The 25,878-nt window shown below is 51.3% G+C and overlaps 1 protein-coding gene across 1 annotated transcript in view; it reads right to left on the bottom strand.

Annotated features, from left to right (window-relative positions):
* Window positions 1-719: 719 nt before the first annotated feature.
* STK35 (serine/threonine kinase 35) overlaps window positions 720-25,878 on the bottom strand; it is a 44,957-nt gene continuing 19,798 nt past the window's right edge. Inside the window, exon 4 of the mRNA XM_061209237.1 lies at window positions 720-5,279. The gene's annotated coding sequence lies outside the window, so the exon portion shown is untranslated. The remainder of the gene's footprint in view (window positions 5,280-25,878) is intronic.

Genomic DNA, 25,878 nt, shown 5'->3' with positions numbered 1-25,878 from the left:
CCAGCCGGCATGCGGCATGTGGCTCTTCCTGGTGCACCAAGCACTCAGCAGTCTGGATTTCTCTGGGCTTTAGTTTTCTCCTCAGCAAAGGGGCACACACCACACCTACCACGCAGGCCAGCAAAGGTAACAGAAGCGCCCGACTTTTAATAAATGCCAGTCCTCACTCCGTATGGAATGTGGTTTCTGCTGGCCAGGCGGAGGGAGATGGGCTATGTGCTCTGCCCTGCGTCCCCTCCCCCACCCCCCGGCCAATCACTGGTCCCCGGACACGGGTGCTACCCCCTCACCCACAGAGCTGTTTCGCCCAGCTCCTTTGAGAGCCTGTCGCCCAGCTGAGCTTTCCAAAAATGTCTCCTTCCCCTTGCTGCCATGGTTGGGAGACTCCTCTCATCTCTACATTAAAAATCCCTGAGGGCAGAACTTGCAGAAGCACAGAGGTGGGGCTGGAAGGGCCTTTGGATGTCTGGGGGGCTGGCAATGCTGGCTGGGCCCTGGGCCCCTGGGGAGAGCAGACCAGGCCTGGTGTGGCTTCCTGTCCCAGGTGTGGAGGGGGAGGACTACCCAAGGCCACCAGGCGTCTTCCCATCAAGCAGCCGAGTGTCCTCTTCTCCTGCCGCTCACCCCACCAGGACCCAGACAAGCTCCTCCAAACAGGAGGTGACAAAACCACAGAGCACTTCTTTTCAAATCACGTATGGCTTCTTTGACCCCATCAAATAACTTTATTCACACAAACGTCCCTTAATTTACAAAGCCTCAGTCATTCATACACATTAGGGGGATCCACAGTGTTCAAGGAACTTAAATATAATGTATCATACCAACCCAAGTAAACCAAGTACAAAAAATATTCATATATAAAGTTGTTCACACGTAGGTCCTAGATTACCAGCTTCTGTGCAAAAAAAGAAAATAAAGAAAATAGATTTATTAACTAGTCTTTGAAACTAACCTTGTGCCTGGGTTAAACCCTCCCTCACACCCAAGTCGGCCCCACACGAATATGAATCATTGCAGCAACATTCTCCCCTGCTCTGATGGAAAGAGGCGCCTGGTACACAAAAAGATTTCTTTAAAATGTCCCTAAATGAACTCCCTCCTGTGACCTCTCAGGGAAAAAGACGCGGGGGCCTCCTTCCCGTTACCCCCAGTCTAAGGACTCCTGGAACTGCTGGCAGTGGACTCATCCCTCGGCTATGGATGCTGATATCAGCCAACCTCACGGCACATCCTGGTCCCCCGCCTCCCAGGGCATCTCTCCAGATAGGAGCCCCGGCCACCTAAGCCTGGCAGGGCAGGATCAGAGACGGCCCGCACTGTCCCGAAGGCTGTGCCTCAGCCCCAAGCCAGGGGCCTGGAGAGCGGAGCAGGGTAAGCTCTTCTCAGGTCGCCAGGTCCTAGGAGACTCCAGCAGCTGGGCCCCCAGACAGGCCCAGGAGAGGGAAGGAGCAAGAACCAGAGCCCCACTTAGAGGCAGAGCCACCAGTGTCCCCAAGATGGGCAGGGAGGGAGCGGCACACAAGGAGCAAAGGTGGGTGGCGCACTTGGTGGGTAGGGCTGGGAGCCCGGGCAGCGGAGCAGAGAGTTAGGGGTGGAGGCCTGACTCCTACCTCTCCAAGCTTCCTAAGGCTGAAACCCAGACATCCACCCAAGTAAGATCTGTCTTCTAAAAAGGTAAACAGCCAACAGCAGGAAAAGAAAGATTCCCACAATGCCCGCTCTTTTCCTTTTCTTAGAAAAAGACTCAAGCAAAAAAAAATTATCTTATTGCTCCAAACACTGGTTTTCTAGGAGATAACTGATATGTTAAGGAGCGAGATCCTGGAGGAAGAGAACGAGAGGCGGGGAATGAAGGCTGTGAGGAAGGTGGTGAGTGGTCTTAGCACCGCAGGGTCGGGGGCAGAGGGGGTGCAGGGCCTGTGCCCCGGCCCCCTGCCTTCATTCGCTCTGGGGTCACCACTGGCAGTGCCATAAAGGAGCCAGGCGCCGTCCAGAGAGTCAAATCTCCACCCAGCATGGGGCACGTTTCTCCTCCAGCTGTAAACACGGTATTTCTTAAGTAAACATTTAATACACTCCCTCAGAAAGGCAGCCATGGGGGCATAAACCACACGTGGGTGAGAGGAAAGAATTCCATTCTCTTGTCCCAGTACCTCTGGGATGGGTGCTAAGGCCTGCGACCTTAGTCCTGGTGCCCAGGAGGGGGTCAGATGGAGCTGGTCTCCGAGGAAGAGACTGCGTCCTCCCGGCTGGAGGTAAGAGGTGGGCCCTGCTGGGGAGGAGGTGGCCGAGAGTGCACCTGTCTGCAGCACAGCCCTGTCCCCAGCAGAAGCTGCTAGTGAGTGCCCTGTGGTGGCTGGGGGTCACGTGCCTGGCTGCAGCTCTTAGGAAGGGATGGGGCGAAGACCGGGGCGTTCATCCTCCCACAAGGCTATCTGTGGGCGGGGGGTGAGAGTTTAAGTGGCAGATGAACACCGAGAGGGAGAAAGAAGCCTTGTACTGCCAACTGAGCCAGGCGTTCGGGCGGGGAGGGCAATGGAATAAGGCACTATGATCTGTCTTGCTGATTCCTCTCACTGAGGGGGGATGGAGCTCAGATCCGTAGGGCTGAGGCCCAGATCCTCCCTCCAAAGGCTATCCTTTTCACAGATCCCAGGAGACAAGAATAACTGACTGCTATTTTAAGGGTTGGAAACTCCTAGAACTTGGACAGGACTAACAAATTGGTGGCGCTGAGATGATGATCCCCAGAGCGGCGGCCAGGCCCGAGACCCAGGTAAAAGGCAGGAAGAGACGACAAGGCTGACTCCAGTGGGAAGAGATGAAGAGTGGCTAAGGGAGAGGATGGCTACCTGGGCCTAACCGAGGCTACTCTGCCGACTGGGCAGAGCCAGCCTTGACTTCAGGCTGACTTCCACCCGGCTGCTGGGTGTCCGAGGTGGATGAAGTGGAGAACAGAGGAGGGAGAAGAGAGACAGGCACTTGGGGCTAACAAGCTGGGCCTCAGGAGCTAGGGAAGGAGGTCCTGCCACCAAGCAAGGACGGGCTGGGCGTCCTGCAAGACAAGGGTACGTGGAGGCTGGCTACCCCAACCGAGGCTGCCCACCTCACCCGAAAGGTATGGCCAGCTGTGACCTACAGCTCCAAGACCTTAGTCAGAGCTAAGAGACCTGGGGAGGGCGGAAGGGAAGGATAAGCAAAAGGTAAATAACCTGTTAGGCTTGAACCCTCACTAGGACTTCAGAGTGTGGGCTGCAGCCAGGGACAGGTGAGGGTGCCAAGTCCGGGGACTGTTTTTCCCACGTGCTCATGGACAGACAGACAGCTGCCCCCGAGGGAAGGCGGGGAGGTGGGGCAGAGAAGGGGTGCACACTGCAGTTAGGGGATGTGCTCTCCCAGCTGCAGCTCAGAGTAGACTCTAGGTTGTCTGAGAAGTCAGAGGGAAGAGACAAGAGACAGGTGATGACAAAGAATTTCAGCTGAGGGAGGGGAGGGAGGGGCCTGGTCACCTCCTGCTGCCCTGCTGGATCCTGCTAACCACAGCTAGCCATCTGCCCAGGAGGAGGAAGAGGACTTGAGAAAAGGCGGAAAGAACGTGAGCAAACATATTGCTGAGTTTGCAAGTCTGGGCTGATGCTGTGCTGGTCTCTCCCAAACTCCCAGGGCCGAAGGGCTGCAGCTCTGGGGGGAAGCCCTCCTTGGTCACATACGAACTTAAATGCCCTCCAACATCTCCCCTATCCATCCTATGCTGGTTTAGAGAAAACAAACAAAAACAACTAAACACAAAAGAAGAATTCCTTTTCCCTTCCTTGCTTTGCTGTAATGGGGTGAGAAGCCAGGTGAGGGGCAACTGGGACAGCTCTCCTTCTCCTGGCAAGGGGAGAGGACACCCCACTTCAGAAGCCCAGGAGTAGGGAGGTTGCGAGAGTCATTGGAGAGCGGAAGAAAGGCTACAGACAGACACTGGAGGTGGGGTCACAGGGTCACAGCCAACAAGCCCACAGGCACGTAATGGCCACGGTCCACCCCGTCAGCCAGGTCCATCCTTTCCAATCAGACACATTTCCACTGAGGGTAGCCCCTAACAGTAAGTCCCTGCAGTGAGGGAGATGATGCTCGGCACTGTCACCATATGTGACACCATGGGGCCGGCACACAGGGCACACCCCTCACTGTGAGGAGATGACAGCGGCAGCCGGTTCAGGACACCCTGTTCTTATCGCAATGGTCACAACTGGGTCTTGGGGACTCAGGCGGTGTCTGACGACCTGGACATCAGGGGGGTACATCTGGGAAGACGACGATCCAGGAGGCAGGAGGTGATGGGAGCTGAGCTCACAGGAGTGACAGATGCCCGTCGAAGACCCAGCTGTGTCCCAGGCAGAGGTTTGGCACACAGTTTTTTCTGGGAATCATCCTCTGGGAGGAAGATCACTAACAGAAAGGTAGGCTTGTAGAGCTGGGGTGGGCTGGCCGTTCAAACGCCAGGCAGTACGAGATGATCACCCTCTGTCCCTTCCCCCCTCAGAACTCCTGGTTTTAAAGGGCAGTAGAGGGAATGGATTCCCTCTGTAAGTCCTGGTGTGGCCCTGGGCTTCCAACTGCTTCAAGAGGACAAACCCAAAATACAGATCTTCTTTCTCGAGGTCTCCTGGCCAAGCCCTGGTCCTCCCCTTCCAGGTGGTTCTTGGCCTCTGATCATCTCCAAGGCCCAAGGGCCAGCCAGGAGCAGGCCACCAGGGAGTCCAGCAGTTCCTGCACCTGGTGGGGAGGCAGCACAGAGGCCTCCTTCTGGCTTCATGCCCCCCATTCCAGGAGAAATCCCCAAATTCTCCATGGAGGGGCAGGCCTTCTCTGGGGAAGTGAGGTGTTATAAGCAGAACTAAGAGATGGGTAAAAGAAAGAAGACAGGAAAAATAAAGGAAAAAAACAAAATAGCTCCCTAACCCCTTATAAAAATTAAAAATGAAATTTATACATATGCTTTGTCCATATTGAGTTTCTTTAAAGAAATTGGTGTCTGTCCACAGCATAGCTTCCTGTTCTTCTGAAGTCTTAATCGTTGAAATTAAAAAAAAAAAAGGGGGGGGGGGAAAGGAAGACAAAAAATAAAAAAATTAAGCAAAACTAAAAGGAGGGGGAAAACCCAAACAAAAGCTTCACATTGCTGGAGATCCAGCTGTTGGGAGATCGCCAACCGGCCAAGCCACCGCCTGTACCCTCTGCCGTCCTCTGTGCGAGACATGATGAGACTGTGGGTCCCGAGGATCAACCTGAAAGACAGAAGGCAGGGAGAGTGGACGTGGGTCAGCGGGCATGGGGCACCTCCAAGCTCCAGATCCCCCACTAGGTGCCAGCACCCAACCCAGATGAACTCAGGAGCCATGCCGTGCTGGGAGCCGGGCGAGTTGGTTTCTAAACACTCTCTATGGAATGAATCCATCCTCACTACAACCACCACGCTGTGGGCATGTTATCCCCCTTTTCAGATGAACTGTGGTGCAGCTTAAGCACCACGCCCCAAGTCACATCATTGGAGGGGTAGACTCCGGCTGGAAACCCAGGCACGCTGGCCCCAGCCACAAACCCGAGCACAAACCCCATCCCTCTGTCCTGACTTCCCCGCACTGTTAGGAGAAAGATGCCACAGGACCCAAGCCTTCTGTCCCCGCAGCCTTGGCAGCCCGAGTTCCCTCATCCCCCCACCCTCCCCCCCCACCCTCTGTGACCAATCATGCTGCACTGGAAGTTCACAGCAACCCTCTTACCCCATTTCAGAGACAAGAAAAGTGCAGCTCAGGCCTCTGAGAACCTGCACCAGGCTACCCACCCAGGTCATAGAGGGGCCAGAGTGCCACAGGCAGGGGTAGTGTTGGTCTCCGAGCCGCCCGCTGGGCCCCATGCTGCAGGACACTGCCGTGCTTAGGAAGGAGGCTGCAGCCAGAACTGTGGTCCAGTCCACAGTCTCTGCCACTGGACTGTGGGCAAATTTGAGTCCTCTGGTTCTTTGGTCTTGTCACCTGTACCACATCACAGGTTATTACAAGGACCAAATGAACTAATACATAGAAAACTTACAACAGTGCCTGGCTGTATTGTTATTAGCTATTATTTGGGAATGGCCTTGGTGCCAGGCCTCAGAACGAGACCAGCGGCCAGCCTTTCAGGGACCTGTTCTAATGGAGGCCTAGAATACAAGAACCCGCAGAGATTAGCCCTGGGCCAGCCCCCACCCTGCCCAGCCTAACTTTCCCAGTCTGAGTCTGATTAGAGATAAGTATAGCCCTAATACTGGGCAGGCGGGCCACCCAGGGCAGCAATGCTCCGTGGCGACCCATGGTCTCATCAGAGTTTCCAAGTGCCCACTCTCACCCTGAATGACTGAATCAGACAGTCTTACTCGGTGTGTGTGAAATCCCCCCACTGGCTTCAAGGCTCAGTAAGCTCGCTGCAGCCTGACAGGTATGCCCACCCAGCCCTGCATCCTCCCCACCATTGCCTGCCGCCTGTACAGTCATATCACACTGGCCTGTCATCCTCAGGTCCCAGGGAGATGCCTGGCTAGTCCTCACGAGAGGCAGCAGGGTACTGCAATATTGGACAGTTTTACTTCTCCCGGTCAGCCTTCGTTTCTTCCTCTGAGAAATGGGGGCTCGTTTTTGAGGTTTGAGTGGAATACCGAATGTGAAGTACCTGGCCCACGGCAGGATCCAACTCCTCGACATCCCATCCTCTCCCAGCCATTTGTCCCCAACCAGAAATTATGAATGTGTCAGGCTTAAGAGGCCGCGGTCCTCAGCCAGTGAACCATCCAAACTGCTTCCAGCCGGGCGAAGGTTCCACGGCAAGGACACGCACTCCACTGGAGGAGTATGACAAAGCCTTCTAGAAAGCAACTTGGCAACGTTTTCAGAGCTTCAAATGTATTTAGACCCTATAATTCCACTTCTGGAAATCTAGTCTGATTATCCTAAATATGAAAAGGACTTTATGAATAAAGATGTCCACTGAAGTAGTATTTAATTTGAGATAATAATCGCAAATCCAAAAATGAGAGATTGAAGCAAATGACCCATCTACTCAATGATACATTACAGAGGAAATGAGAAAGCTGTGTGGCATTTTGAACAACAGTATGGCACAAGCATTTCCATGGGTTAAGTGGAAAAAAGCAGGCTATGAAGTTCTGTGACATATGACCATAACTATGTAAAAAATAAAGACCTCCAAGTATAGGAAATCTGGCAAGAAAGTACATCAAAATGTTGTACTTGTCATGGGTGGATTTTCCTCTTCCTCCACTCTCCTTCTGTATTTTTAATACTGAGTACACATCACACTGTCACACTTCACTTTTTAATGGGAAAAAAAGTGTACTTTAATGAATAAAGAAAGCTGGCAGCCCCATGAGAAAGGTCCCTGGAGTAGCGAGGGGTCCCAGAGACCAGACCCAGTCTCTTCTTTGGGCTCTTCCATACACAGTGGACAGTGGAGAATCTTCCACACCTGTCAGACGAGAGGCTAGACTGTGTGATTCCTTCCTCCACTGCACAGGTGAGGGGTGACTCAGGGTCCACGTGTGGAATCAAGTGGGGATGGATGATAAAGTCACTGGAAAACTATTTGATCTGGAAAGGAGAGACTGCCCCTCTCAGGCCCAGCCTTTTATTCTACTGCTTCTGTTTCCCTGCCTGTTAATTCCCCTCAACAAACATCCACTGGTGGGTCTTATATGCCAGTTTTGACTTGGAAAAATACAATCATCATGAGCACATCCTGGGATGGTCCAGCAGCCACCTCAAGCCTAGCTTTATTCAGCAGAGCAACCAGAAGATTGGGGGAGGGAGGGCTTGGGGGAACCTCACCATCTAAGACGCTAAGTCCTTGTGAGATACAAGAAAGGCCCGGGAAGTTGTATGGTCATGTGTGATTTGCTAAGATAATCTTTGGAACCAGTTATGACCTGTTTAACACTGCTTTCCTACCTCCCCTGGTTGGACCCAAGCTGAGGACAACCTCAAACGGATGACCATCACAGCAGGAAGGTGACGCATGGCAGCGGAAAAGCAGTGTCGGCAGGGAGGCAGAAGTCTCCTTTACATAATAAACTAGCAGAACACACTGTGCCTGCAGGAGGTCACACCAAGCACCCAGCACTGCGAGAGTGCCTGAGACACCAGCGTCATGACCGCTCTAACCCCGGCTCCCCTGCCAGGAAGCGGCTGACATTTCCCACAGGCTCCTCCACACTCCCTCCCTCCAGCTTTGGCACTGGCTCTGGCCCTCCTGGTAGGGCGCCTCAGGATAGTCCATAGGTTTGCCTCCTTCTGCCCAGTGGGCAGGGACAAGAGAAATAGGGCTCTTTCTTCCACAGAGAGAACCCTGGCTTTGCATTCCTTTCCCGTCTTCCATTAGAGAAGGTGCACCTTCCCCCAGGGAGCCAACAGCTGCGACCTCCCTGGAAAGGGGGGTGAGGGGTGGGCGGGCAGGGTGGGGCTTTCTACAGCCCCCGGTAGGAAGGGCTCAGACCACGTGGTTCTGGGGTAAAGCAGCAGCAGGCCCTCTCAGGCACCTGCTGGGACAATGAATGGTTTGGGTCCCAGCCCAGTGGGCCCTTGCCCTTCGTCCTAGTAGTTGCCACACCTCCACTCCGACTGCCTGGGCTGTGGCTCGACTGCCTGATTGCCAGCTTCAGCCAGGACTTGCCATGTCCCTTTCAATTGGAACGCTGACTTCTGACCACAGAGCCCTCCTAGAGGGCAAAGCCACCCCTCTGAGCACAATGAAAAACAGTGATGTGGTTAACCTGCAGGTGACGTCTGTAGTGCACTCCCATCTCTCACCTGCCTGACGAGCTCATCCAGTGAGGAGTTAACAAGGGAACAGGCCCAGAGATGGAGCCACTTGCCCCACATCAGAGCAGCAGGACCGGCACTCAGCCCCATCTTCTCCAGCCTCACCGCCCACAGCCTTTCTACTACGAGCCTCCACTTAGTGCTTCCAGAGCCGGCTCCGCCAGTGGCTCTAACAGCCTGCATTTGAGATGGTCTCCTGGGGGAAAGGTGTCCAGGAAGGTGCTGGCAAATGCTTCCCTTTCTTATTTCAGCTCTCGGACTAAGTTCCCTCAGTACATCCGAGCTCCTTATTTCTCTATGATGATCGTAACAGCAATCACTTACTCAGCATTGAATATGTGCAGGCATGTTCTACAATGGATAAAGGTAGGACACTTTTATATGTAACAACTTGGTAAGGCTGTGTAGGAGGGCTGACAGCCTGACCAAGTTGTTACATATAAAAGTGTCCTACCTTTATCCATTGCCTCCCAGTGAGCCATGCCCTGCTGTATCCTGGGCCTGCCGCTTGCAGCCATGAGAGCGTGTGTCCTCGTTGTGCTGCGTGGGCTGCGGGTTGGGCTCAGCTGACACACATAGAGCCCACCTCCTCTTGGTGGCATTCGTCCACTTTAAGGGCGACTCAGGCTCTGCTTGAAAGCCTGTAGAAGAGGGACCTCACCATCCTGCTGTTCTGTTTGGAAGGGCCCCGGTGCAGGAGCTGGAGTCTCGCCCTCCCACCCTAACCCCCCATCACAGTGCCCAGGCCTCTTTTGCCTGGGAAGCCCGCATAGCACTCCTGTGCTGCCTTCTGGTTAGGGTGTTTCCTCAATCGAGAAGGAGCCTACAAAGCTCGTCTTGATTCTCAGTACTCCTTGGGTCCTGAGAATCTGGATGTTGAGGATATTCCCCCAGAAAAATTCACATGACTTACACACATTGAGATGCTTCCTGTGCCTTCAAGGGGATTGCTGTGTGTGCATCCTTGGAGTTAGAAGGACCCTGGGTTAAGGACCTCTCGTCCCAAGCCCCTCAGCACATGAAGAAACCAGGTCCCCAGAGAAGAGTGGGGAGAACTTGATGAGACTGGAAGCCGGCTTTCCCACCTGTACTCTCACCACTGGGCGGGTCAGTGTCTCTTTTTAAAAATATATATATATATATTTTATTTATTTTTGGCTGCATTGGGTCTTCGTTGCTGTGCGCAGGCTTTCTCTAGTTGTGGCGAGCGGGGGCTACTCTTCATTGTGGTGCGCGGGCTTCTCATTGCAGTGACTTCTCTTGTTGAGGAGCACAGGCTCTAGGCGCATGGGCTTCAGTAGTTGCGGCATGCGGGCTCAGTAGTTGTGGGCTGTGTCATGGACCCAAGTGTTTTACATCTATTGCCTCATCTCACTCAACCACCCTACTAGGTAGGAGCTGCTGTTGCCCCAGTTCTAGAGATGAGGAAATTAAAGTTCAGAGACAAGATCTGCATGGCTAGTAAGTGGTAGAGAAAAGGGTTGAACCTAGGTCTGACTCACTCCAAAGCTCCTGCTTTTAACATGTAACTTTGTAATGTAAAATCCCTTCCTAGAGAGACAAAAAGAGCTTAAGTGGAGTTTAAAACCCATTTAATCCTTTCACCTATAAATAGATTCCCTCAGAAAAGGCTTCCGGAAGGCTTGGCTGAGGTACCTCTGCATGGGTCTGGGGTCCAGAGCACAAAGGGGGATGTGGTGCCAACCAGGCGGTGAGCAGCCTTCTGGCAAGTTCCTCTGCCAGCCAAGCAGTTGTCCCTTCTGTCCAAGGAGACTGAGGAACCAAACTGCTCCCATTAAGGCCATCAGCATGTTGGAGAACAGCAGCATGTTGGAGAACAGAAGCTGGGGAAAGCTGAGGTGGGAGCAGGCAGCCATGGGGCTCGGGACCCAATGGGCTCCCACGGCCAACTCCCTCCCCTAGTCTTCAGCTCGCAGACTGGGAATGGCTGGGTGAACAAAAGATTACCCTTTATTCTAAAAGTATGGCCTTGCTACTTTGGTCAAAATGTCATTTCTTTGATGAAATGACGATGAAAGTATATGGGAGTGGTTTAAAAAACTGGTCTTCCATCTCCTACCCCCACCCCCTGGCTTTTAAATTGTACTGTCCTTCAAAATGTGTAAGTTTGGCAACCACAGGATTTAAAAATCTCTGGGAGCCACAGCTAAGCTTTGTTTATTTTATTTTTTTTAAAGTTATTTATTTTTGGCTGCATTGGGTCCTCGTTGCTGTGCACAGGCTTTCTCTAATTGCGGCGAGCAGGGGCTACTCTTCGTTGCGGTGAGTGGGCTTCTCATTGAGGTGGCTTCTTTTGTTGTGGAGCATGGGCTCTAGACACGTGGGCTTCAGTAGTTGTGGCACGTGGGCTCAGTAGTTGTGGCTCACGGGCTCTAGAGCGCAGGCTCAGTAGTTGTGGCACATGGGCTTAGTTGCTCCGCGGCATGTGAGATCTTCCCGGACCAGGGCTCGAACCCGTGTCCCCTGCATTGATAGGCGGATTCTTAACCACTGCGCCACCAGGGAAGTCCCACAGCTAAGCTTTAACTCCGCACGTTTACTCCAGTGCTCTATCAGGGAAGCAGCGCAGGCTGTGGTGAACAGTCCTGGGTTCAAATTTGAGCTCTGCCACTCACTAGCAGTTTACATTATCTGAGCCTCCTTTTCCTTCCTAGCAAATGGGGATGCTGCTATTTCCGCTCTGGGGTCAGCTGTAAGGAGCGAGGATCCCCAGCAGTAGGGCAGTCAGGGAGCTCTACCTTGTTATTAGTTATGTTGATGGTCTTTTTGGTTTCTAGGGGGTCACACACTCAACTATGTATAACTTATCCGGAGTCAAAGTTTAATTCAGGAACTTTCTCTCCTGTGTTTTCAAAATGGGAGATTTAAGAATGAGGGCAGTGAAGGTGATGGTGGAGGGGGAAGGGAAGGGTAGCTCTCCACTGCCACACCTTTACCATAATGCCCCAAGGACAGCCAGATGGTAGCAAAAGTATCCTCAGCACCTTTCGACCTGCTCAGGCCTAAAGGTGGATTTTTTTTTTTTTTTTTTTTGATGTGGACCAGTTTTAAAATCCTTATTGAATTTGTTACAATATCGCTTCTGTTTTATGTTTTGGTTTTTTGGCCGCGAGGCATGTGGGACATTGGAAGGCGAAGTCTTAACCACTGGACTGCCAGGGAAGTCCCCTAAAGGTGGATTTTTGAAGTCCAGGGACCTAGAAATCAGAAATACCACCTGGCTGTTTGGGAGGACCAATTTTCTGTGGCTTCGCACAAAAGTGTCACAGCTACTCGTTCAAAGGGTGGGCCAGTTCCCCAGGTGACCACTGGTGCTCCTCAGGAGGGCTCCTGCAGCAGCCTGCAGGCTTCAGGGTGGCACTCGAGTTTGTGCTCTGTGCTAGGGTAAGCAGGGACGCTAAGCAAGAGTCCTCACAATACTCTCTTTACTTTATACAGACACATCTATCCACGAAAAAGGCTCTCCCCACGGATGAGGAATTTTAGTCTCAGAAGTTACTTAGCAGGTTGCAAAAGGTTAAATAGGTAGTAAATGGTTAACTGGGATTCAAATCTAAAGTCTAGTTTTCTCTATTCCTCTCTGCCTCTCACCTATTTAACAGGAAAGAAAGTCATCTGACTGGCATACTCAAGTCGTGGTTTACTGGGCGGGAAGCCAAGAACTCACCCTTACCTAAGCTCCCCTAACATCCAGCCTGGTCTTATCACTGTAGTTAATGACGCCTGTGATAAACTAGACACTATGCAAGGCCTGATATGCAAAGCCTCCTTTGTCCAGGCAAAGGACCATGTAGGAATTATCCCCATTTTACAGATGAGCAAACTGAGGCTCAGGTTATTTATTTTCAGCATATCATGCTGGAGAAGCCCAGAGGCAAGGTAATCTCAGGGTCACAGAGGGCAGGCCTCTCCTTCCAAGCAAGATTAGCTTCAAAATGAGTCATTTTTCATTTGTTTCACACACCAGACAGCTGGCTTTTCATACTCAGATATCAACATACCACCCTGGGGGGATCAGCGGCTCCGGCACTACTGTCTGTTCTAATATGTCAGAGGGACTGAGGCCAGGGAGCCAAGCTTGGTGCATCATTCCTCTAAGGCTCAGCGAAGCAACAGTGGTGCTCACAGTAGGGCAAAACCAGGGACGACTGTGCTGTGGGCGGCTCATGGCACAGCATACGAGGTCCTGTCATCAGGGTAAAAGAAAATGAAGTAGACATTATAAATGGGATAATGGTGTCTTCAGTCTCCAGGTCTACCGAAGGGGAATGGTGTTAGGGAAAGGGATGTGAGGTCGGAGAGCACCGAAGCTTACCCAACAGGAGCTTCACAGCAGATACGGACAACAACCTGGAAGGCCGTCGTGCTGTGTTTGCGGTCTCTGAGTCCTGACCAGGGGACCAAAACAAGGCAGAAGTCCAGGAGCAGGTCCCCAATGTGGCGGGAGTACCATTCAAAGAGCACAGGTAGTCTGGTGCTCTGTCAAGGGCTTGGGCTTTGGAGTAGGAAGATCTAAGGTTTAAACCCCAGCTCAGCCAATTACTAGCTCTCATCTTTATCAAGTCTGTTTTCTTGACCTACAATGTGGAAATGTCTACCTTGCAGGGTGTGAAGCCCAGTGACGGTCTTTGTGACGGTCTCAGTGAGATACGCAGGAGGTACTTAATCAAGCTACGATGGCAGCCTTAAATCACATCCCCCAAACCAAAAACCTCACAAAAGTCATTCGCTCAGGCAAAAATTCCAGACAAGATAAACTGGCCTCATGTTAGTCTTCTCTGGAGGAGACAGTGTCCTTTCTGCTTCGGGCCTCAGGAACTGCGAGTCTGGCTGCACCCCCCTTCCCCTTGCTGTCAGCTCAGATGGTGCACGCCTCCTCCAGGAAGCATTCCCAGGGGCCCAGCCTCGGTAGGGACTCTTCTCTGTTCTCTGGTGAGTAGGCACAGGAAGACCGCAGACCCCCACTAACCATGCTGCGCGTCCTCTCACCACCCCCTGACTACAAGCTTCCTGGGGGACAGGGACAAGCCTCTGCTCCTCTGAAGACTCTCAGGTTGCCAAGCACAGAAGGAGCTCGAATACTGGGTGACTGATAGGAATTGGGAGTTAGCATATGGCAATAAAAAGTTAATTCACAAACTTCACGGAATCATTCGTTCAGCATGACAGGAGTTTAACATAAAAATATGGCTATAAAACCCCTGCCTTTGGTTGAGTTCCTACCAAACATCCCAACAAGCCAGGTGCACAGAGGGATGCTCACCCCACCCCAGGAGGTCGGCCGCCTCTCCAGCCCCCAGTGGCTGTGAAGGGAGCGGCTGCGGTTTCACTGGCGCTATTTTTCTCCCGCGCTCCACTGTGTCCCCACCCCACCCTCAGAGCCCAGTGGACGAAATGGGCACACGGGGAGGAAGGGTTTTCCTGACACAACACAGCCTATCAGTGACAGAACCAGGAGGCTCCTCCACTACTTCCCCCGTACCCACTTCCCCACAGGAGGCCGGCCCTCACAGGGGAAGGACACAGCCCACTGCCTGCAAACACAGACTGTTTCATCTGGAGAGGGAGCTTGAAATCCAGCTGCAGCTAGCTGGAGCCGGCCTGGCTTCAGAGAATGTCCCCAGTCTAAGTCAGTCACAGTAAGAGGTTAATGAGAAGGACTGGAAGACTTGGGTTTGGCCTCAACTCTTTGGACTTCCCAGATCTTAAAGAACCACTGTGGCCTCCTTCCACGCCCAGCCATCTGCAAAATGGCAGAAATGTCCAACAACTCTCCTTAGCTGACAAGTGGCTCAAGAGGTGGTGGCGTTCATACCTGGCGGCCTCCCATTCTCTACAATGGAAGGACATGGACTATGGAAGCAGGTGGTAGGACAGGGCCGTCCCAGGAGGAACTAAGCACCTGCCCTTGCACAGCCAGAGGACTTGTCCTTTGCCTAAGAAGCCACCCCTCCCATCTTTCACATCCTCCTCACCTACCTATGCTCGTCCAGAGCAAGTGCCCAGTGAGTTCTCTGAAAGGCACACTGTCACCCAGGCTGTGACAGCACAAACACAACCGGAGGAGTGTACCCCCACATGGCAGCCTATTATGAGACACTGGGACTTCCCTGGTGGCGCAGTGGTTAAGAATCTGCCTGCCAATGCAGGGGACATGGGTTCGAGCCCTGGTCCGGGAAGATCCCACGTGCCGTGGAGCAACTAAGCCCGTGCGCCACAACTACTGAGCCCGCGCTCTAGACCCTGTGAGTCACAACTACTGAGCCCATGAGCCACAACTACTGAAGCCCGTGCACCTAGAGGCCGTGCTCCGCAGCAAGAGAAGCCACTGCAATGAGAAGCCCGCCCATTGCAACAAAGAGTAGCCCCCACTCGCCACAACTAGAAAAAGCCTGTGCACAGCAACGAAGACCCAATGCAGCCAAATATATATATATATATACATATATATATTTTTTTTTTTTTAAAAAAAAGAGACACTGACCCACCCAGTAGTGAGAGTACAGGTGGGAAAGCCGGCTTCCAGTCTCATCAAGTTCTCCCCACTCTTCTCTGGGGACCTGGTTTCTTCATGTGCTGAGGGGCTTGGGACGAGAGGTCCTTAACCCAGGGTCCTTCTAACTCCAAGGATGCACACACAGCAATCCCCTTGAAGGCACAGGAAGCATCTCAGTGTGTGTAAGTCACGTGAATTTTTCTGGGGGAATATCCTCAACATCCAGATTCTCAGGACCCAAGGAGTACTGAGAATCAAGACGAGCTTTGTAGGCTCCTTCTCGATTGAGGAAACACCCTAACCAGAAGGCAGCACAGGAGTGCTATGCGGGCTTCCCAGGCAAAAGAGGCCTGGGCACTGTGACGGGGGGTTAGGGTGGGAGGGCGAGACTCCAGCTCCTGCACCAGGGCCCTTCCAAACAGAACAGCAGGATGGTGAGGTCCCTCTTCTACAGGCTTTCAAGCAGAGCCTGAGTCGCCCTTAAAGGGGACGAATGTCACCAAGAGGAGGTGGGCTCTATGTGTGTCAGCTGAGCCCAACCTGCAGCCCACGCAGCACAACGAGGACACACGCTCTCATGGCTGCAAGCGGCAGGCCCAGGATACAGCAGGGCATGGCTCACTGGGAGACAGGGAGTGAGCAGAGCTTAAAGCCAGGATGGCGTGTGGATGCAGACACATGGCAGCTTTATCTCTAGAACGTCCCAAGTTCAGTAAGGGCAGCAACTGGTTCTATGCAAACTGCAGCAAGCAGTCACTGCGAAGCTCCTAGATAAGGAGACTCGGTCATATTTTAGCAGTGGCCGTGGTGTCACCATTGCTGACTTGCTTGATATTGTTTTAAACCTTCCGATTCCCTGAAGTGTGCTGCCCAAAATGCTAGTATTTAAAAGTTTGCCAAATGCACAAAAAAAAGAATCATTGGGCAAAACCTAAGATTCTGAGGTTTGGAGGTCTCTGGGGATCTGCACGCTGAGTCACCATCTATGTCTGAGGACGCAGATCCAATTAAACCCGGTCTTTTTGGCCTTGGGAAGTCACCAGGCTGTCAGGGCCTGGGCGTTGGTGTTTCCCTTAACCAAGTCAGTTGGTAAACAGGTATGGGTGGAACTCACTCAAGACAAACTAAGGGGGAGCTTTTTGTCTCCAGAAACAGCCCTGGTAATTGGCAGTCAGCTGTGGGGATACCCTAATTCCCTTCCTCAACTTATTAAGTGTGGGGATGAAATGAAAGCTGCCAACAGCTTCAACTGGCCCCCAAAGAGATTGGGGTTCAGCTGCGGCTGCTGTGATTAGCAGAGAAAGGGCTCAGGGGGAGGCTGGGCTCCTGGGAGAGATCTCCTCCCCTCTTGGGCCCTTAGCCAGGAGGAAGATGTCTAAGGAGTTATCAGAGCTAAAGGGGAGAGGTGGCTCCTCTATATGGGGATGGGACAATTTGTGGTTGTGAACGGCGTGGCTCAAACAAGGTCATGCCCGGAGTGGTCGGGGCCGAAGGAGACCATAGGGACTCCGGTTACAGCAAGCAGTCCAAAGCCCAGTGTGCTGAGGGGAACTCACTGGGGGCACTTGCTAAGGGGTTTGGCGCTCTCTTAGGGAAAAGAAGGGCACTGCAAATTGTTAGTGAGAAGTGAAGCAGAAACGAATGATTAGCCTATGAGATCTGGCAAAAACAAACAGGACAAGGGAGCTACACAGAGGCAGCCACCATTTTACTGAACTCCCGCCGTGTGTTAGGAGTTGCACTGGGTACTTTGTTTCTCGTGCCTTTTGTCCTCACAACAGCATACAGTGAGCATCATTGTTAAAGGAGCATCATTTATTTAATGGATTAGGAAATGGGGGCCCAGAAACGTTAGGTGACTTGCCCAAGGCACCCTGCTGATAAGAGGCAGAGAGGTGATTCAAACCTAGGTTAATCAGCATATCAGATTCAAAAGCAACAACGGAAGCACAGGGCCTGTAATCGCCCTGGTCAGTGGTGGCCCTTTCTCCCTCCTGTGCTCGGGCAGGTGCCAGTGCAGTCTTGCACCTTCTGAAGACCGGCACTGTCAGGTGCAGCATCTCATCTCCCTCCCCGAGGGGGCTAACAGCTCTCCCCTCACTGTGACCGACTCACCTGCCAAAAATCCAGCCTTGTACGTCACCGCCACCTTTTTTGTAGGATGAAGTTCACCTTTCTTAGGCTGACATTCAAGGCTCTTGGCAACTTGGCGCTACTTCTCTCCAACTTGAGCCTCTGCGTGAACCAAACCAAAGATCTGCTCTTTCCACAAATTCTCAGTGTTCTGCTTTTGCTCACACTGTGTCTCCTGCTTAGAAGACCCTTGTCTACTCTCCTTTCTTCAAGGGCCATCTTAAGTCACACGTCCTATAGGTTACCGTTACTTACTTCTTCAACAAAAAGCCAGTACTCGGTCCTCTGAGCTCCTGGGAGCACTAAGACAGTACCGTGCTGCAACATCTTCGGAAGCTCGATGGAAAAGAGCATGGACACCCGAGCTTTAGCCTGGAGCTGGCACGTGCTAGCCACGTGGCCAGTGGGGCAAATCACTCTCTGGAGTGGGAGCAGGGCGGACACCGTACCTAGGATGCACGTGAGGATTTAACGAGACAGTAAACGGGGAGAGTATGAATCTGGTAAACAGCCTGTGCTCAGTAAGTTTAGGTAAGAGAAGGTGCTCCCTGGCACCTCCCCACCATGCCTTACAGATGATAAAGGCTCCAGGCTGTAGCAGGCTTGATCCTATACAGAAACAAGTGCATACAAGACCCCCAGCAAGCTGCAAAAGCTCTCCGCGAAAGCTCTCCTTAAGCATTTGCTAAACAAGTGCAAAAAGGGACTCTCCTGGGTTCCTGAAAGGAGATCTGGTGGAAGGCAGGTGGGGCCATCCTCCACCCCAAGGCCTATATAGAATTCAAACCAAGGCACGACAGGACAGCTGAAGGACTGACTTTAAGGGAAGGGCCACCCCTCTGCTCCTGGTATTTGCACTTAGAAACCTGAAGGCAACAGACTAGAGACCTTCTCCCTCTACCTCCTTCCCCTGTACTCCTTTCCTTAACCCCAAATGGAAAGTATTTCCCAATTTACAAATTAAAGTGGCTCTCAAAATCAATTTTATAGCCAGCAATCATGGTTCTGATGTTATGTAACTATTAAAAAAAAAAAAAAACAGTGAGATGCCAGCGCTAGAAAGCTGCTCTTTGGCAGAACCACCAGCCTGCCCATGTGACAGCACAGGTTTTCAGCTCTAAAAAGCAAAAGTAAATACAAAAACAAAATGCTATGTCCTTGAGACATAATTACAGCAGAATGAATACGCAAATACAGACTCAGAAGAGTCAGATACATCAGTCAACTAATGAGAAGCTGATTACAAAGGTGGTTAGAACAAAACACAGCAAGACTCAGCCATCAAATAAAGGCTGTGAAGGCAACCCTGGGTCTATGGAGGTCACTCCGTGCCCATGAAGACGCTTTATGTTCAGTGTTTTTTTTTTGGGGGGGAGCTGGGGGAGCCAAGAACCTGCACACATTCTGAGATACAACTTCTAGCTCTGTTACCAGCATGGCCAACAACTGGTATTAAAGAACGGCAGGACTCAACAGCTGTGGAGTACCTACTGCATACCCAGCACCCCTAGGCTAGTTTTACATGAATTTTTCATTTACTCCTCACGAAAAGCCTATGGGTAAGTGCTGGCAACCCCACTTAATAAATGAGGACTCCAAGACTCAGAGAGATGCCTGAGGTTTAGATGGACTGAGGCCGGGAGCAATATTTATCTCCACGGCCCACACCAGGCACACAGCAGGTACTTAATACATGCCTGGAAAGAATAAGTGAAGTTTCCTAGTCTGGTTCAAAGCCACGTCTAAGACTCCACTCAGAGACCTAAGCCCGACTCCAACCCCATTGCTTCCCCCTTTCCTATGCCTGCTGCCCCTCAACTTCCCCTTCCTCTAACAGTGACCTCCTGTCCTATCACAGCAGCCTCACAGGGATCTGTTATGTCCCTGAATGACTCTCCGGAGGGCACCGGTAACACGCTCAGTGTTATTACGGCTTAGAAGCCCACTTCCCCAGGGCCTGGGAAGCCCGAGGAGAAGTTTAATTGTTTTCCTCCTCCTCCTCCCGCCAGGAGCAGATGGCCACAGGGCCTCACCTCATCCTCAAGACAAATGCACAAGGCAGAAACTAAGCAAGAATTAGAGGAGTCCCCGCGTCCTAGAACCACACCCACTGTGGAACTCTGAATGTGCCGGGGCTGAGGGAGGAGGGGAAAGAGGACCACCTTTTATACTCTGGTTTTCTGGATGAGGAAACCACGACCTACAGTGCGTGACCTGTCCAAAGCCCCATGCTACGTAAGTACAGAAGACAGAGCCCGAATTAGAACCTGGCAGGCCCTCCTAGTTCTCAGGCCTCGATGCAAGCTTTCTAAGGGAAGAATTGTGGGATGCTAGGCAGATGGTGCCTTTACCCTCTTCTGCCAGGGCAGTTTTCAAACCTGAGCGTGCCATCAGCATCACCTGGAGGTTCCTGTTGAAACACTCACCCCCAGCTTCCAGCTCTGTAGGTCTGAGGTGGCGTCAGAAATACGTATTTTTAAGAAGTTTCCTGGAGATGCTGCCAGTCTGGGGACCATACTTTGAGAACCAACAGTGCTGAAGTTTGTCGTGGACACTGTGTGTGTGCTGGGGGGGTGCGAGCTGGTGAGGAGGAGCAGGGAGGAATGTGGCAATAGCATGTTGATATCTTCAAGGTCACAGGATAGACTCTGGATCCATTAAGTAGAAAACTTCTTACTCCTGACACCCTCAGTTCCTTCCACCAATAAAATGGAAGCAATCTTTCTAAACTTTACCCAGGGTGTGTAACATGAGTCTGTGGATTCTGAAGATGCACATCTGGGTCTGCCTATGTCATCACTATCGTATGACCATCTCAACGAAATTCTAAGAGTAGGTGGGAAACTGGACTTCTGGGGACAGGTGTCCCTCCGCTATAGGACTTCCAAAACACTGGGCTGGAGTGACGTGTTCCCGAAGGCTCTCCATGCTACGCCTGGTTGGTGCCCATGCCCCGAGATGCTCAGGGTGGGGGAGGGAGGAGGATCTCTGGATCACCTCAGTGGTGACATCTGGATTTCAGTTTGGGCAACTGGCCTAAACTCGCAAGCAATTTTTTTTGGAAGGTGAAAGTCACCCTGTTCTTTGGCCTCGGGTGTGGTACATTCACACTTATTTCCGCTGTCCCATGCAAACCAAGCGTTCCTTCCAAACATTCATCACATCCAAGCCTGCAATCTGGTTACTAACAACAAATGAGTCTTTAGTTGTCACTTCCAGCTCTCCTTATGTCTGGTACAAGGCTGGGCTGTGCTGGAAAGGCCCATGTATTCTGCCAAGATCTGACAGCACTACCCTTCTTTCAGTCCATGCCTTAGCTTTGCCCTAGACTGGAACTCTCTGGGAGGACATGCCTTAGACATGTACGAAAAAAGCAGAAAGGAAAAAAATAAAAGCGTGCTGTACATGATATTTAAGGGCTTCCTTTTTGCAAAAGTATGGAAGTAAACACGGAATGAGTCAATTGGCTCACATCATCTGTGTCTTTCCCACTGGAACAGAGGGTCAATACCAAAATCCAACATGATGTACCATAGCTCACCTGCCTTCGACTACTGCTCCAGTGCCAGGCCTCAGAATTACAAAAAGCCAAGGTTACCTACCATTCATAAGTTTACCTGCCCAGGCCCCACATCTGGCTCCTTTATGCAGCCTGGGAAAATAGAAGCATTTTCATCTTCTTCATTATGCCCTAAGGTGTGCCTGGGTGGCTCTAATCCATTCCTCCTGAGTCCCGAGACATCACTTCCTTTTACAAAGAAACAAACTACAGAATTCTGACCTGTGTACGATGCAGACTGAGTTACAGCTTTCCCCTGGCACCTGTAACTGAAAGCGTAATTCCTTTAAAGTTGGGAAATTCATTGCAGTATTTTACGGTATTGATTTATTTTAAACTTCGTTGGCAGTTTTAAGGCCTGCATGCCTCTGAATCCTAGAAATGTTGGAGGAGGTCTCCATTTCCTTTGATTTTGTAAAATCACAGAAGACTCACTAGTGGAAATGAGAAGAGCGGCCGGGAGCTTATATGTTGCTGCCCTAGTTTATCAAGACAGAACCCTGGGCATTCTCTCCAGGTCCTCATCTTGAATGCCCCTCCGACTGGGGATTTCACTACGACAGTCCCCTCTCCCCTTACCAGCTAAGTCCTGTACCCAACAAAGCCTCAGTGTGCCAGGGCGAGTTCCACACAAACTCTGAGATGTGACCTCCTCACTTACCACCTGGCTTACAAGGTGCCCCTAAACCTACCTTCAAGAACCAGCCCAAGGCACCACCTTCTCTAGGAAGCTTTCCCTCCACTCTCTCCAGGCTTCCTGTATTTCTCTTCCTGTATTTCTTCCTGTATTTCTACAACTAAATGTTGTCTCAGGTCCACAGCTAACCTGTGAGCTCCTAGAGGACAGCACTGGGGTCTACACTATCAAGACCACCGCTGGGCAAGCGCCTGTCATACGAGGGCTCCTGCTCACCAAATCTGACTTGGCCTCAGAATCTTGCAACACAGGGCTGCAGACAGCCACATCAACAACAGGGACGAATCATGAAAGCCCTCGGCTTTGGTCAAGAGTCAATAAATGAGCTGGAAGATGGGTCAGGGAGAAACCCAGCAACCCTGCCATTTTGCTTTGGATCCTCATCAACCTTAAGTGTCCAGGCTAAGCTCACTTAGAACGGGCTTCTGCCAGGTCCCGGGGAACAGAGACAACAGGGTGCCTTTGGGTCACATCAGAGCCCTTCCTTGTCCTGGTGCACAGACTGTCCTGTCAGCACCCCCTCAGTGCCAGTGCTTTCCTGCTGCCCCCAAGGGGGATGCACTTTGGGTCTCCCACTTTCCAACCTTTTGGGAATTTTAACCTCTGCCTGCTTGTGTGGCTTCTGCCACTGTCGCCCGGCCCTTGGTTATGTGGGTGCCTCACCATCCCAGCCTTGCCTCGCCTGCCCATGTTCGAGGCTGTATCAGTGTTACACAAGAGGAATCAACACACAGGTGATCTCACCTGAAGGAGCAGAAGGTGGCCCTGCTGCGGTGTGCTGTGCCGAGACTGTCAGACTCCGAAAGATGCCCACGGGCAGCACCGACACTAATACCTGGGGGCCTCTCGTGTGGAGCTAATAGGAGGGGGAACTCACCTATAAACCCATCAAAAGCTGCTTTCAAAGAAGCTGTAGGAGGCAGGATAGAACAGTGGAATTTCCAGTCAGGTATCCTGCCTCTGAAAACTGTGTCAAAATGATTCTCAGCTTCCTCATCTGCAGAATGATGGCAGATAACAGAACACTTATGCAGATGATGTGATAATAAGATACTCTATGTAAAAGTACTTAATTCAGGGCTGGAGATAAAAGGGCAGGGCCTCTGCCCTGCACAAGTCAGAGGGCCCCTCAAAACAGGTTTTTAGAACCAGAGCTGTTATTGTTGGAGGGAGTATCTGTGTCCCTAGCGTAAGAGGAAATGGGAGTTGGAAAGACCCCAACCATCAGGCAGCTTTGCTCACAGCTGGAGGATTACAGGAGCTACTCTGATTTGCCCGAAGGGATGCTGCCTAGGCTGAGAGGAGCCAAGGATGCCAGGGAGGAGGAGAATGTGAGCAACAACAGCCCTGGGGCAGGCCTGTCCCCTCATGAATGCTTTGATGTCCTGCAGAGCTTCAAGGGACAGATTATCCTTGTGGGCAACCAGCCCCATTACATAACAGACAGCTCAGTTTCCTTGTGTTGAGACAGCAGGAGTGACAGACAGAGAGGGCAACAGCGGGGGCAAAAGCTGGCGCCCAGGGAGCTGCCTGGCCTTACAAATACCAGCCTTCCCCACCTGGGGGATCTCCCAAGAAACACCAGTAGACAGACCCAGAACCAAGGGATGGCCTGCACACTGCATACCAGTGGTACCTAGAACTGCTGGGTCTTCAGTGAACGCTGAGCTTTACATTCCCAGGGAAAAGAGCAGCAAACCCACAACCCTCTGCTCTCACACAGCCCCGTGAAGTCTAGTGAGACAGGGTAAAAGCAAGGCTGGGGCCTCCATTTATAGACAGGGACTCAAAAGATGCTCACCAGTTCTAGTTCTGCTTGGATCTAAGAATTAATAGTCACTGGCTAAATACACCCCCCCCCCACCACCACCAAATCTCTCTAACTAAAACTTCCATTCTTTCCAAGGACCTAATCATCCACTTCAGGGTGAGGCTGGCACTTCCCTCTTCTACTCCTCCCATCCTCCCTTTGGGCAGTTCAAGGCTCCACCAGACACTAAGAGGGATGAGCCTCTGGGCTGTGAGAATCAAACTTCTGACTTGGGTCTCTTCGGCAGTTACACCCTCTCTGGGAAGCCTTCCTCCATCACTGTCCTTTGGGCTACCTAGGTGTTTACCAGCACGCTCTGAACCTTCTCAGAGTAGAAGAAACCACCTCCCAACTGGAAACCGACTAAGTGCCAGGCTCCTCGGGTCCACGTTACTCAACTCAGAATGCACTTCCTGCCCCACCTAGTGCCGCGCAATCTACGTGAGGCTCAACTGTTTGTTGAATTTTGAAAACATTTGAGATTTATAGGCAATTCCATGAGGCAATACACCATGGACTTAGACCTGGGTTCAAATCTAGGCTTTGACCCTTACTAGCTCTGAGAGCTTCAGGAAGTTACTTGAAAAGAAGTAAATGAAATAATGGTCATAAAGCACCCAGCCCAGGGATATCCATTAATTATCATCATCTCTGGCACTGTTGCCCTCCATCAAAGCCTTAGCCTTCTAGACTCAGGAGGTGAGGCTCCAAATGGGGGTCTTACATTCCCAGAAGCTAGGTCTCACCCATGGTCTCATTCTGCCCCTTCCCACAGGGAAGGCAGTCCTGGGAGAGAAAGGCCTGTCTTATGTGTTCCTGGGTTAGTTCCGATGGCTGGGTCAGGAAGTCACACTCAGAGATGGGGCCTGGAGACCTACCTAGTCTTGGGTTCCCAATTTCGCACTTAAAATCTTTTTAAAATTTACCACCACCCACCCCCCTACCCCGGACTCTGTTTTGAAGACTCTGTTGTTTAAAACAAACCACGTTAATTAAACATTTTCCCCCCATTTTTAAGTTTTTAGTCTTACTTTTGATTAACTTGATACCTATAATGTGACACAATTTGGGTATAATTCCAGCCGAAAGGAAGCGAATGATCTGAATTGGCTTCTACAGCTTCAGTGTAAGCATATGTGCTGCTTGCTGCCTGTGAGATGAGCTGAAAAAGCTTTTCAATCTCCAGCAAAGGGGCTCGACTAGGGGTTTAGGAATCCTCATGTTAAAAAACCTCAGATCTCATAAAACAGAAACAAAATCTGAAGCCCAGGCCAAGGGGCCAACCGGATACCCAGCATGTTAGCCCAGAGCCACATCTTTGGACCCTAGGCCAGGGAATAGTATATCATTTTTTACTTCAACAAGAAATTAGGCCCGATTTCTTTCTGATGTTGGGCAGCTACCAAGATCGCATATGGTACAAAGAACATTTTCTATGACCCCTTAGGTCACAACAACATCTGATTTCCTTCAGCAGACCTGAGCTGCCCACTCCAAATAAACATCATTCAAGGCCCTGGCTTCAAAAGGCCCTAGGTAACTGAGGTTTGTGTATTAGACAGCAAACTTGGCCATGAATGCAGAGTTCCTTAACCCACAACAACCTCCCCGGTAACATGTGGGCAGTGGTACCTGGAACATCAGTCTGGCTGGCTTCCTGCTTTGGGTAAGGCTTTTGGCTGGCTGGTAGGAACCATTAGGGGTTATTAAACATCTTCAAAAAGTGACAAGTAAGGGAGAGATAGGACCCCTCAGTGAGTAACCTTTAAAAACAGATACATTTTTCTGGAACAAGCAATTGGATAGAGTTGCCTTGACTATAGCTTTGTTTCAAAGAAGAAAGCTATTTGGCAGTCCTCAGAAACAAGGCAACTAAAGACCACCATCTTCAGAGGAACAGAAGACAACGCTTCCACCTCAAGCCCAAGCGTGCATCTAAGACTGCACTGTCCAGCGTCTCACTTAGACAGTTTCTACGGGGCACTTTCACAGCTTCTTGCAACTCCCCCAACAACCTCAATCAGATAAGTATGATCTACTCCACTTTATGGATGATGAAACCCAGAGAGGTAAAATAACTTGCCTGAGGTCACAGAGCCAGTAAAGCACAGAAGTGGGACTCGATTCTGGACAGTCCACGAGGCAACACTCCTTTCAGAGGAATCCCATGTTTCCAACCCAAAGTGCAATTCCATTCATGGTTGCAAAAAACTGAAACCATTTAGCCCCAATTTAAACATTACTCTGAAATCTACAATCCTAGATTGCTGAGGCGTTCCTTCACCATTCCTTCATCACGCT

The sequence above is a fragment of the Eubalaena glacialis genome, chromosome 13, assembly GCF_028564815.1.
Source record: "Eubalaena glacialis isolate mEubGla1 chromosome 13, mEubGla1.1.hap2.+ XY, whole genome shotgun sequence".
NCBI lineage: Eukaryota > Metazoa > Chordata > Mammalia > Artiodactyla > Balaenidae > Eubalaena > Eubalaena glacialis.
The sequence above is the reverse complement of the archived record's forward strand: the minus strand, read 5'-3'. Positions and strand labels throughout refer to the sequence as shown.